This window comes from Propithecus coquereli, unplaced genomic scaffold (genome assembly GCF_000956105.1).
Source record: "Propithecus coquereli isolate 6110/MARCELLA unplaced genomic scaffold, Pcoq_1.0 Scaffold8, whole genome shotgun sequence".
NCBI lineage: Eukaryota > Metazoa > Chordata > Mammalia > Primates > Indriidae > Propithecus > Propithecus coquereli.
In genome coordinates this window covers 11710491-11724933 of record NW_012154173.1, presented here as the reverse complement: position 1 = coordinate 11724933, position 14443 = coordinate 11710491, and the positions used below count along the sequence as shown (strand labels likewise).

Below are 14443 nucleotides of genomic sequence, written 5' to 3'. Positions count from 1 at the left end.
AAGAGCAAAAACCAATGTTTCCCAGAGAAGAAGGAATTTTGCCTCAAGACCATAACATGGAAGTCCTGCCTGAGTTTCTAGTCTGCTGGTCTGACCTACAAATTTTGGATTTGCCAGCCCCCACAATCATGTGAGCCAATTCCTTTAAAATTGGTTCTGTGTCTTTGTGGAACCCTGGCTGACATAGCCATCATGATGAGCTCTTGAAGTAAGGCTGCTGGTTGGGGGCTGAAATCTCACACTCCTGTCAGCACCTGAGTCGTCTTTACAAATCAGGCACATCTGTGCTTTCTGTTCCCAAGGCCTTTGACCCTCAACTGCTGTTGATAGCAGTAGAATTCCACCTTGGTAGCAGTGGGCAGTCAGGAGAAAACCACACAGACCTGATAATGGCCAGGCAGGTGAGGCCTCTGCCAGGCACTGGCCACTCACAATGTGGGGGCCATGTAGCTGCCCTGCAGGATGGCCCTGAACAAGGTGATGATGGTGATGGCACTAAAGTGCAGGCCTCCAGGTGTCCTTGCATAAGGATGGCTGTGAGCACTTGGAACATTAGGAGAGCCACCTGACTCTTAGAGTCTCCGGGAACTAGGGTATCTGCTTGAACAGGAAGAAGTTGAGGGCAAGAGTAGAGAAGAATGGCACATAGGGTGAGGACATATTTGAGGATAGTGCAGGGAATACATACTCCAGGCGGAGCGCCAAGGAAGCGGCCAAGGCCTTGGGCATACCTGCTAAGCTGAGCATGGTCTGAAATACATTTTGGAGCTGGTCCAGGTAGTTTGTGAAGAACTTGGTGCAGATCATGAAGAAATTCCAGGAAAACACGATCCCAAGCCCAGCAAGAAGATGAACCAGGTAGACTTATATCTCTCCTGTTCCTGGTGACTGTCATGGCAGTGGCATTTCTGGATCTGTCTGTTTTCAGCTTCCTCAGGCACCAGGACCAGGATTAGAGGGACACTGGACAGTCCCTGGAAGAAGATCTGGTTCTGGCTTAGGCATCTGGAAAGTGGGCTTCCCTCTGTGGAATCCTGTTTGGAGTAGAGGTATTCCCAGTTAGAAAGGAAACTGCCAAGGTACTCTGCACTGTTCTCCTTATAAGAGGCTACAAAACTGCATGGAAATTTTAGGTGAGGCTACCCGCTTCTGTCAACTCTACTACCTCCAGTTTCATCAGAATGGCTTCCTTCCTCTAAGCCCTGAATTCATTTCAAGTCTCTGAGAGACACATTTTAAAGAGCAAAAAAACCATCAACCCTTAGATTTTTATAAGTTTTCACCTCAGTTATTAGTTGCTGTCTAATCCGCAGTTATTTGTTAACACTCAATTAAAAGCAAGGATGAGTTTTCGCCCCCACCCCATCACCATCGTCATCACAATATGGCAGCTGATTTTGTTCTTCTGAGGCTGTCTCCTACACTGAATCTCCAAAACCACCAACAAAATGATTAATGATGTCCATTTTGGCCAATCGACCAACACAACAGGAAAATCAAGTCTTTATTCTTTCTTCTACATAATAGCTAGAGAATAATAATAATAATAATAATAATAATAATAATAATAGCTAGAACTATATTTTTGGATATATGACCACATAGGTCAATTGTTTTATTTAGTATAATTTTCTTGTTAGACATCTAGGGGTCATGGTAAAATATAAGAAATAATTACAACTTATATTATCTTTTAGCTTTTGAGAGCTGAAACATTACTACCTTTGGATAGTATGCAGCAAGTACATTATCTCATAAGAAACATCCTGAACAAAGTCAATTTGTTGGAATCAAAAAACGTAAAGACTGTCTTTTGACATTTATGCTTTGCAATAAATTACTCACCTTTAAATGTCTATATACCTCTTCTTGTTTAAGATTTCATTTTTTTAGAGCAGCTTTAAGTTCTCTGCAAATAATGAACCTATATTAAAAGGAAGGTATAGAGATTTCTCACATACCCTCTATTCCCACACATGTGCAGGCTCCCTGATTATTAACATCCCCACCAGGAGGATTTATTACAATCGATGAACCTGCACTGACAACCATAATTACCGAAAGACCATAGTTTACATTAGTGTTCACTCTGGGTAGTGTGTGTTTTATGGGTTTGGACAAATGTGTAATGACATGTATCCACGATTGTAGTGTCATACAGAGTATTTTCACTGCCCTAAAAATCCTCTGTGCTCTGCCTATTCAACTCTCCCCCTATCTTCAACCCCTGGCCATCACTGATCTTTTTACTGTCTCCATAGTTTTGCCTTTTCCAGAATGTCGTATAGTTAGAATCATATGGTATGTAGCCTTTTCAGACTGGCTTATTTGTAATATCACTTTGTAATAAGTGTTTAAGATTTCTCCATGTCTTTTCATAGTATGATAGCTCATTTCTTTTGCATACTGAATAATACTGTTGTCTACATGTACCACAGTTTGTTTATCCGTTCACTTACTGAAGGACATCTTTGTTGCTTCCAAGTTTGGGCAATCATGACTAAAGCTGCCATCAACATCCATGTGCAGGTTATTGTGTAGACATTAGTTTTCAACTCCTTTGGGTATATATCAAGTGGTACAATTCCTGGGTCTTATGGTAAGGGTGTTTGCTTTTCTAAGAAACTGCCAAAGTGCCTTCCAAAGTGGCTGTACCATTTTACATTCCAAACAACAATGAATAAGAGTTCCTGTTACTCCACATCATCACCCACATTTGATGTTTTCAGTATTCCAGAGTTTGGCCATTCTAACAGATGTGTAGTGGTATCTCGTTGTTTTAATTTGCATTTCCCCATGATATGTGATGTGGTATATCTTTTCATATGCTTATTTGCCATCTAGTTATATTCATTGGTGATATGACTTTTAAGGCCTTTACAGTAGTTCTGCGACCGTACACAAGGGTGTTGGAGAGTAGACTGGAACGACGTCAGATGCACCAGTTCTTAGAACCATGTCTAGGCAAGAAACAGTAACCAAAGCCTCCAGCTGGGTCATTGCTTCCCAGTGAAGCTCCAAAGTCATGCGCAACAGAGAGGGGACTACCAGAGGAAGCGAATCTCACAGGTCCCGGGGGCATGTAGGGGCAGCAGAGGTGGTGGTAGGAGAGACCTTTCTGACCTCCTGGGGTCTGGAGCTGCTGGTCTCCAGGAACTGCCCCTTTGTTTTGCATTAAAGAACCACTTTGTCGGCCTGGTGATGGATCGTGGTGGGTCAAAAATAAAAGATATCCAAAGTACAACAAGTACCAAGATACAGATGATAAAAGGACATCCAGAATCATTAGCGAAAATATTTGGCACCAAGGCAATGCAAACAAAAGCAAAAGCAATGATAGATGATTTTGTTAAGAAATAAGAAGAAAATTATTATTCAGAATGCAAAGTTGACTTACCTCTGATTTAGAAAAATTTTTACAAAGAGTCAACGACAACAAACTCAATGACACGAGTGCAAGTAGACAATTGGAAAAAGGAAAATTTTAACATAATGTATGATGACTTGAAAGATGGTGAAAAACATCCAATCTCTAATCCTACATGCACATTTGCTGATGCCTTTCAATGTTACCCTGAAATTTTAGAAAACATTAAAAAGGCAGGTTTTCAAAAGCCAACACCTATTCAGTCACAATCAGGGCCTATTCTACAGGGTATAGACCTTATAGGAGTAGCCCAAACAGGAACAGGAAAGACATTGTCCTATTTAATGCCTGGATTTCTTCATCTAGATGGGCAACCAAAAGTTAGAGGAAAAAGGAACAGACCTGGTATACTAGTTCTTAACTCCCACTTTTGAACTAGCTATTCAAGTGGAATCTCAATGTTCTAAATATTCATATAAAGGGCTTAAGAGTGTTTGTGTATATGGTGATAGAGACCAACAAATAGAAGATCTTAGAAAAGATGTAGATGTGATCATGGCAACAGCTGGAATGTTGAATGATCTGCAAATGAATAACTTTGTCAACTTGAGAAGCATAATGTACTTGGTTTTAGATGAAGCAGATATGATGCTAGACATGGGATCTGAACCCCAGATTATGAAGGTTTTGCTAGATGTACGCTCAGATTGGCAAACTGTCTTAAGTGCAACTTGGTCTCATGCTGTTATGCGACTCACGCGATCTTATTTGAAAGCACCAATGATTGCCTACATTGGAACGTTGGATCTTGTAGCTGTGAGCACAGTACAGCAAAGTGTGATTTTGACAACAGAAGAAGAAAAACGAAGTCACATCCAAACTTATCTAGAGCATTTGTCACTCAACGACAAAGTGATTGTCTTTGTTCGCTGAAAGGCCATTGTGGATCATTTATCAAGTGACCTGATTCTCCGACATGTATCAGTGGAATCATTGCATGGCGATAGAGAACAGAAAGATCAAGAGAAAGCATTAGAGGATTTTAAAACTGGAAAAGTGACAATACTAACTGCTACGGACTTAGCATCTCGAGGTCTGGATATTCACGATATTACGTATATAACAATGACTTTCCGCAAAACATTGAAGAATATGTTCATGGAATACGGCCGACTGGAAGAGCAGGGAGGACTGGAGTTGCAATAACATCTATCATGAGAAATGACTGAAGAATTGCAACTGAATTGATTGATATCTAGAAAGAGCGAATCAGATTATCCCGGAGGAACTTAAGGGAATGTCAGATACAAAGCACATCAACTGAAAAAACAGATGGAAAGAAAAATGGGAAGACCTCAAGGAAAGCCCAGGAAGTTTTATTATTAATGTCTCATTGAAAAGTGCTGGAGAATTCAAGATTTTTTAGAAATATATATTAGATATGGAAGTACTGGAACATACTGGCAGTATGAAGAAACTTGCCTGATTCTTAATAGTGTTTAAAAACGTAGAATTCAATATTTTATGCTTCAATAAAATCAAAAGTATTTAAACGTGAGTTAAATTTTTTCCTGGATATTTGTTAAGGAGTGTAATACGTAGAGATTTTCTTTTACTTAAAACTTTTTTAAAAAAGAAAAAATTTTAAATTGTCTCCTGTAATGTTGCTATACTAAGGTCAGTCTTTAAATTAGAGTTTAATGCTTTAAAGAGTTTAATGTCATGGGAGTGAAAAAGATACCATTAACAAAATAAATGTTAATTTATGTGATAAAAAAACATCTTTGGCCCATTTTTTAATTGGGTTTTCTTATTGTTGAGTTTTAAGAGTTCTTTGTATCAGCATACCTCTTAATGAGCAGGAACAGTTTGCTACCAGCAAATAGGAGATCCAACTTAAATCTTTAATGACTCCCTACATTCATATTGTGAGTTTTGCATATATCGTAATATTTGATACTTCAAGAGAGACAAAATAAATAGTGTAAGACTAAATATTCTTAGAACTATTTTTTTCTTTGCTTAGTGTACCTTGGGATGCTGTAGCTAGTATTTATGTTTTATATTAATAACGTGTGATGCTTCATCACAACAGAAAGAACACAGTTTGATTTTTTTACTCAATGGGTACCCTTCCTAAAGGTGTTATATTGATTATTTTACTTTAAAACCAGGCAAAATGGAGTAATGATAACTGACTTTTATCAATCACCAATTTTGTACCAGGCATTTTGCTACATATTTCAGAAAAATCTTAACAAGGTAAGAGTTGTTAAACACATATCATAGAGATTAAGAATCTCATTCAAGGATCCAGAGTTAGCATCAGAACCCAAAATTTAAACACACATTTGTCTTACTCAAAATCCTGAGCCTTTCCCACTCTATCTTTGCTGTTCTTGGAACTACAACATTTAAAGCAAATAATGAAATGAGATCAAAAACCCAGGAGGCCAGTTGAACTTCCCTATTGATTGTGAATGGGAAAACATAGAAAAAAAGATCTTCCTTCTCAAGTGTGTCTTTGGGGATTATGAAATATTTTTTCCCAATAAGCCCTGATGCGCAGAATGATCATCTCTTTTTGTTTCATAGGCTCTATTGCAGGCTCCTCAACTCTTTTTTTTATTTTAATTTTGGCTCCTGCTAAGGAGCTTTTTTACACATTTTTTTCCCTAATGGTTCCACCCACCATGGAATTTTAATCTTACAGATACACTATATCTGTTTATGTATTGGGTATATATACATATAAATATACATGTATATACATAAAATTATTTTTTTTCTCATCATCCAAGGACCAATTTTTGCCACCTTTATTGCACCTGTCAGGAATGCATGTTCTAGGGCCATTTGGACGAAAGAAAGCCTGTCAAGGAGTTGATCTGAAATCGTCAGCCCACTGCCTTTCTTCTGCATGCTTGAGGTGCCAGCAAAGCCCTGAAACTGTACATCTGTACTGGTACACGGGCCAACCTGTGGGTAGAATGTGCACCTCTTGCATAGTTAGTGAAACAGCAGGAGTTTGCCATGGTCTAGGATGTGACAAACTCAAGAAGGGTTAGCAAAATTTCTTCTTGGGAAATTGATTAGTTTCATGCTTCAGAATATGGTAGCCTCTGGTCTTTTAAAGAATTGGGCAATTTATGTAAGAGCAATGCTAATGAATAGTCTCAGCCATTCTAGGCTTCATTAATGTGGGCTTGTTTTTTTCCCCCTCATGGTTTCAGTCAGGAGGAGCTCTCATTATATTTAACTAGTTTGGGCAGCAATTTCACTATGAACTTCTCAACATGAAATGGTCCCATTGCCCAGGCTGTGGACAGTTGATGCCTAAAGCAATGGTAAATTCTAAAAACATTTTCATCAAATTGCTTGTAAATGTTTCCCTGAAGGAACTGATCCAGGAGCAAGCTGCTTCCCCTTGCTGTATTCTGTAGCCTTGGCCGTAGCTGTTTCCCCACACACCACGACCTCTTCAGAAAGGTCGCCGTACACATCTTTCCTGGGCTCTTTAGCTCCATCCATCTGGGTCGTTTTGTCCACACACATCTTAGTGTGCTTGAAACTGCCTTTGCAAACATGTAAGAATGGGCTATTATTATAAAAACAGATATTACTCTCTCATGTCAATATTCTCCTTTCCATCCCTTTCACAGTAAAAGCACAGTGTCTAAAGGCATTTGGGTCTCCTAAGGGAAGCAGCCCAGTTAGCGTGGTGGGTACAGCTCTCCCTGCTGAGGTCTGGCTAGACTGATAGGCTTATGTGCAGGGAACAGTGCAGTGTCTGTACTATCCCTGTTTGCTGTGACGTGTAGGGGACAGCTGTTGAATGTGTGGGCCTGGTTCAAATTCCTGGAGTACCACTTTGTGTGAGACCTTAGAAATTACTTTTCTCTACCTCGGTTTCTTTATCTAAAAATGGAAAAATAATAGTAGCTACTTCCCATGACTGTTGTGAGGACTCAAGGAGTTAATAAACGTAAAGTATTTTAACTATTATCTGGTACTTATTTAAATACTCAATAAATAGTGGCTGCTAGGATACTTCTCCTGCTCCTGATGTTCTCATCAAGCATTGTGAGCTCTTCTTCATCCATATACATGGGGTGGGAGGTGTGTTTTGAGCATTTTGCTCTCCTTTAACTGTGGCTGTGGCTTTACGGACCCTGGATCCTAGTTGTCTGAGTTAGGTAGACAAGCAATAGCCCAGACACATATTAAACTCTTGCTGCAATTTCATTGCATCATTACATGGAGCTTTGGTATCAGATGTAGCCTAAAGAGTTTTGAAATTAGATTGGAAGCTTCTTCGTGTTTTTTTTCTCATTCATCAAACATTATCATGTAGCACTTAGCACAATGTGGATAGAAGACGAGGAAGGTAGTTCCCCTCTTCACGGCACTTATGACAAGAAGAAGGAATAATGCATGGAGACAAATCACTTTAAGAATGACAATATCAGGATGACGACCTGAAGGACGGTGCCTGGCATGGAGACCTTGACACGTGGAGGCAGTGTCAGTGCTGTTGGTTTTCTGTTTGCAACCAAAAATAAGCCCAGAAGCTTCTGTGTCATAGTGTATCGGGGTACCCCAAATATTTTCTCAGTCCTTTTAAACCCATTGGATATTCAAAGTAGGGTAAAGTTTTAAGATGAATTAGAGTTCTAGAAGATTCTGACTTCCAGGCACGAAATACTTACCCTCTAGCATTCTGCCTTGTGTCCATTTTAGGATAGATTTCCCATTGCATTAACGAAGCTTCAGCTCTGTGGTGTTTTCCCGGCTCTGTTTTCTCCAATTCAGTGGAAACCACATAACTATCGTGATTCAATATAGCTTATGATTATGTTAGATCCACTAATGATCAATAACTGTGACTAAATGGATCCCTTCAAAAAGAAAGTGTTTATCCCAGCACTTCACTGATTGCCATAAAACCCAGCCACCATCCAGCCTGTGCTTTCCTTCTCCGTGCCAATAGATGTCCATATTTCTTATTTGTCATTCACAATCCCAGGCATCAAAAGGAAGACAGTGTCTTTGATCCCTGCCATATTATTTGTACTATATACCAAGGTTGCATGTTTTTGATAAGAAATTTCAAATAATTATTTTGATTTACTTCATAAATATATCTTGTTTTTTACGTTGAGGCATAACCATTGCATTTCTTTCCGAGACTGGGGCTAGTATTGCACCATTTCAACTGTGTTGCTCATGACTCAGTCATGAGAGTCACACAGAGCTGTTCTGACAGGAGCAAGGATAGAGTGTGTGGGACAGGCCCAGAGAGCTGTGTGCTCACCACCCGACAGAGGACAACTTTGCCAGTGAGAGGTCAAGCCCTGTTTCATGGTGAGGCATGAACATCAGCAGCTGGAATTTTTGCTCCGAAGCCAACTAAGAAGGAGACAAGACATGTTAAGACAGGTTTGTTTTTTTTGTTTTACTTTTTTTTGTTTTTTAAACATGATTGGAATGTAGAAATGCAGCATCCTGGACAAACAAGACAGAAGCAAACATACACCAATAAGTCAGAGTCCTGTCCTGCCTGCTGGAGCCCCGCTCCAACAGCACATGTATTCCCCCAGCTCACACATCACTCGCACATCAGCTCAGACTTTGGAATCTGCAAAGAGAGCTAAAAGATGTCCTGAGGTCACAGGGGTATGTTCCTCATCCTAAGCCTCTCATCAGGTCTCCTCCTGGCCATGACTTTTATCGGCTGGTTTACTGTTGTATTGTCAACACCGACAACTATGATGGACACCTGATGTAGTAGCTGTTCCCTTAACGTTTAAGTGGAAGGTCCTAATACCTGTGTTCTCATCTTGTTTCTCATGACCAAACCCTGTCCTCATACTCTGGTCCAGCATTGAGTTTCCTGGCTGCTTTTCCTTGCTTTGTTTTTGACCGTTCTTTTGATTTGTTTTTTATTCACGTCTTCCTCTGGGGTTTATATCCTGGTCACTTAAGGAAATGGATAACCAGTGCAAAATCTTTTGATGAAAGACATTTACCTATGACTTCCAAGTAGAGAATATCCTGAATTCTTACTGTATGACCTTTTCAGAACATGTGCTGTGGGTCCCTAGTAGTGGGTTCACCTTGGTAACCTACAGTCTCTCTCCAGTGGGCTGAAAAGGGCCTGACCAGGATTTGTAATGAGGGATCAAATTAAAGGAAGAGTCCCTATCTTTCTCACCTCACTTCCCACCCTACCTACCTCTCTCCACAGCAGCAGGACAGTATCTGAGGATAGTTTTCAATCACTTAGTTGAAGAATAAATAAAAGCCCTTCAAGGAGTCACTATAAAACCATTGGTTTGACTTTTTCTCCCTCATACCATCTCTAAGGCTGACAAAGAATGAAGCATCCAACCCTTCTCACTCAGCCCCCTGGGATGACCGAGGAAGCTGATTAATGTGTCCTTTGGGGTCAGTAACTAGCATCTGCAGAGTTAGCCAGCGTGGCAGGGGAGAAGCTGAGTTTCATGCTTCGACCCAGCAATCGCACCCCTAATTGGGCACACAGTTCACTTTCATGGCATTTAAACACTTTCAAGAACGAGTACTTAAGAGGGAAGGCTACTGTGTATTTTCCTGAGGGTGTAGTCAGGGAGCAAAGAATTCAGGGGCTTTTTAAACATAATCAGGCATTTAATTGCTCATGTAGCCTTCACCGATGGTTTTGTACATGCACGTGATTATGATTCACTTGAAAGCACTCCATTGATGATAGTCTGTATTCTCCTTCTCTACCAAACAAATTAGGAAGGAAAATATTCGAAACATTTAATTCTTAAGGCCTATTTCTTTAGTTTCTTTTTAGTTGTTGCTTGCCTTCAAGTTTCTAGAGAGTTAAAATAACCACCACCACAGGGAATTCCACATCTGACTCTTATAAAGTACTTAAAACAGAATACACATAACTGTGGGTAGTTTGCAATTAGAGCGTAAGTATAGTACAAATGTGGTGTCTCTCATCTACCAACATTCCCCCTTCTTCCTCTCTGCCCAGATTCTCAGATTGAGAAATTGAGGCATTGACGTCAAAACTTTTGCCTAAGTCACCAAGCAGCAGAGACAGGTCAAGAACATCAACTGCCCTTGGCATCATGCTCTTTCCAGCATCACGCCAGGAGTCCAGTGCAACATGTTTAGCTCCATTCTTCTATGACATGTTTAAGACATGAAACAACGTATAACCTCTGAAACTTGAGTTATGCAGAAATGTGGATTTGGACATTTTGGTCCAATTTTTTTTCCTACCCATCTCTATGTTAGCAACACCAAAAATTTCAGATGAAGATTTTGGAAATGGATTGATTCATTTTCTTGATCCTTTCTGCCTTCCTATTTTGAGTGATTTGTAGAGATTAGTATTCTTGGAATATCTGCACTCAGTCCCAGGATGTCTGCCATATGTTTAAATTTACGTACTCATTTGCCAAAAGCCACCTGAGAGCCATGTTTGCATAGTGTTTGCGTAGCTACACCTAAACCACTTGCGCTACCCCTCCCCTCTTCCTCTTCTTATTCATAGCTTGGCTATCTGGAGAGCATTATATGAAGAGTGCTCTCAATCTGGTTTTGGCTCTTCTGCATTTAACTTACTACAATAGTCAAGAATGTGCCATTCAGAGTAGACATCAACCTAATATAAAAATCTCTTGGGTTCAACTTAGAATTTTATGAAAAATCTCAAAATGTTTTAGAGAATGCTTGAGCTACCACCAAGGAACTAGAACTATTTGGCCACTACTGCATGTTCATCAGAAGTACATTTCTACAAACAACAAATGCTAAGTAGTAACATTAGGTATTGGTTTCTAATGCCTTCTCACTAAGAAATAAGTGGCAACTCAGCCACATACAGCTGAATTTGTCAAAAAGTTCTTAATAGGAGATTTGTATGAAAATCACGAGTGTGGATTGGGGAACTTCTTCAGAATATAGACACCCAGGCCTACGCTTAGGCCTCTGAATCAGAAATTCCAGAATGGGGCTCAAGCATCTATATTTCCAAAACGTTACCTAGTCATTCTGATGCTTTTGCTGTGAGGAACTATAAGGCTGGGAGAAGAGTCTCTGTTCTGGCCCTTCTTTGGAGATGAATGAGTCCATTTCTAAAGTTTTCTTCTTGCCATGGGTGTTATGTTTAGAGTCATCGAGTTGGAAGACTTAGATCCAATTTGGGACTGTTTAATTAACTGGAAGCAGTGTGAACTTGGGCAAGTGTCTCTTAATGTCTCTCAGCCTCAATGTCCTTACCTGTAAAAGGTGAGATGACAATAGGGGTTGTGGAGATTAAAAAAGATATATTCAAGTCTCTTAGCAGAGTGTCTGTTATGCATCGGCTATGAGTAAGGCTCATGAAATGGGTTGTTTCTTATCATTATTCTGATAAATTTGTGTCCCACACACTTCTTGTTCATTGCCATTCTGTGTTGGAACAGTCAAAGTCTGGTATCAGCGCCCTTACTATATTTTGCAGAGAGATGTTATACCTTGTTCCTAATAATAATGTCAAAGTAACAGAAAAGCATGACTTCTCTCAAAGATGCTCTGTGAAATGCTCGCTGCTTGCTCTAACTCCCGGCTCTAGCTCTCCTCCGTCTTACTCTAATCACGGTATTGCTTTGTCAGCCTACGTGGGAGGAGGAACTTCCTGATGTGTCTGAGCAGAAAGTGGATTCTCCCATGGGAAGAAGCATGGACATCTTAAAACCTGCTGTGTATTAATAAAATCATCTTACCTTCCTCCTGTAGGAGGAAGCGCCAGTGCAGAGGGACAGGTTCATGTCAGCCAGCACACTGTGCTGTGTGCTCAGCCCTTAATGTCAGCACACTTTGTTTCCCAGCTGTGCTGTCAGTTCCTCGGGGGCAGCCTCGTCCTGCACAGGGCTTTGCAGGGGTCTGGGAACTAGGATGTGTGTGCCAGGCAGCCCTCTGGCACAGGCACGGCTTGTTTACACTGCTGGTTTAAATTGCCTCTCTGATGTACCAGTATTTATATGTGTAACAAATGGGGACTGGTTAATTATGTGGTTCTTAGTAGGAATCAAGTCTCTGCTGGAAACAGCCCAGTCTCTGCCCACTATTTATAGCCTTCATATGTCCCAAATTTTCCAGTTCTGATTTCAAATATTCTATCCCACTGTCTCCAGAAGTACACTTTATGCTTGTCAGACCACATGTCAATTTATGGTTTGAGGAATATAGTCACAGTATTATAGCTGCCACCCTAAACACCACATTTTCTGACTGTAAGATTGGAATCCTGCCTGTTGAAAACAAATTGGACATACGTAGGAAGTGTAAAAGAAAAATCTTTTTTTCTTCAAATATTCTTGTTAAGCAATTGACTTGAAGCTTTACCTAAAAAACCATATAAATCTGGGATCAAATGACTGTGATTAAATGAAGAGCTTGATGCCAGTTGTCCTTGTTAAGACAATACCTTTCACATAGAACATGGTCAATCTCTGGAAAATTATCTCCAAAAAATGCTTATAAAATTAAGAATGTGGAATATAGGTTCTGCAAGAGGCATGGCCCTGGCACCTAGAATAGTGCCTGCTCCGAAGTTGGTACTCAGGTATCGCAAGTAAATGAATGAACCCAGGGACTCAGTGGCTGTCTTTCAAAATTTATTACAGAAAGTCCACAGGCAATTGAGCGTTTTATATAACTGCAAGAAATGATGCCCAAGGCAGAGAAGAATCTTGATTATTCCCTACTGGTAACAGTCAGAGCTTGTCTTATTTTTGGAGGTCCTTGGATCCCATGGCAACCAAGCCATCTGGGAAACCCAAATATCCCAGCAGCTAGCACAGTCCTGACATAGAATAGGCATTCTATAGTGCAGTATCTGAACCATGGCATTTCAACGGCTGAGAGTATGAATTGGAATTCTCCTCTTGGTTATGGGATATCCTTAAAAAAAACTGTATCAAAAAGTATTATTTCAGACTTAGTTGTCAAGGGAGCCAAGACCAACACTGTATTCTTTATAGTTACAGGGATCACCAATTGATGCTGCTGGAAGCTTTGCTTCATGCATAATGTTCTATCACCTATGAGAATGCACTGAAGTAGTCTCTTGGGAAAACACTGGCAGGATTAAATGTTCATGACTTTTAAGCTACTGGAACAATCTAAATAAAGTTACTGCTTGATAATCCAAAATATTCTTGGAGAAACTGGGCTGCATCTGGATTTAGCCGTTACAATTTTTCATTTTAAAACTGTGTGCCTGCCTCTGGGCAAGGAAAAGAAAGAATTTGAGCATGAAGTCCAATAGAGTAACTTAATCAGAAAGACTCGAGATACCGCCTTGTTTGTTTTCAAGGAAAAATTAAACAGGGCTTTCAGAAGTTGTTCTTTGTTTGACAAACTGTAAGGCAGATTAATGGGAAAACAACAAAAAAAGAATCATAGGCTCTTGCTTTTCAAATATGTTTAGAAATCCATAATACGATTAAAAACCCTTTCCACCACATGGCATTGTATTGGTAAAGTTTGGAGTGATTTTTGAGTCGTTGCTCAAAAGCCTGAAACTTCAGCCTCCACCATGTACAGTAAAGACTGCAATAAATGAAATAGCGGCAGCATCCTGTTTTTATTTGATCTGTATTTGGTATGGCAGGATATGTTTTCAAAATCACTTTACTATGTGAAAAGTGAGCAATTACAGATTAGCTTTTCATAAAAACTAATTAAACTTTCTCCTCTGCCTGCTGGGGAGTTATCCCCACCACCAGACGAAGAAGGAATCATTGACCTTGGGTTGGACTTGTCCAGTGCTGAAGAGTAGACAAGTCTGTTCTCTACCCAGTGGTCTTGCATAGAGGCAGCCACGGGATGGAGTTGCCTCCTGCTGGTGAACTGCTATTCCATCCGGCAAGGAGGCTGGCAGGAAAGAAAGGGGCAGTGGAGACTGGGCACTGAGGAGATGGGGTACTGTGTGCGCCAAGCTGCACTGGGCGCAGGCTGGCGGTCCCTTTTAAATGGGCAGAAGTTGGGATGCCTGGTATGCATCAGTCATTTCCAGCACTGTCCAGT

General features: G+C 40.3%; 1 pseudogene; it reads left to right on the top strand.

Annotated features, from left to right (window-relative positions):
- The first annotated feature begins 3312 nt into the window (after positions 1-3312).
- LOC105825357 lies at positions 3313-4753 on the top strand (annotated as a pseudogene).
- The last annotated feature ends 9690 nt before the right edge of the window (positions 4754-14443 follow it).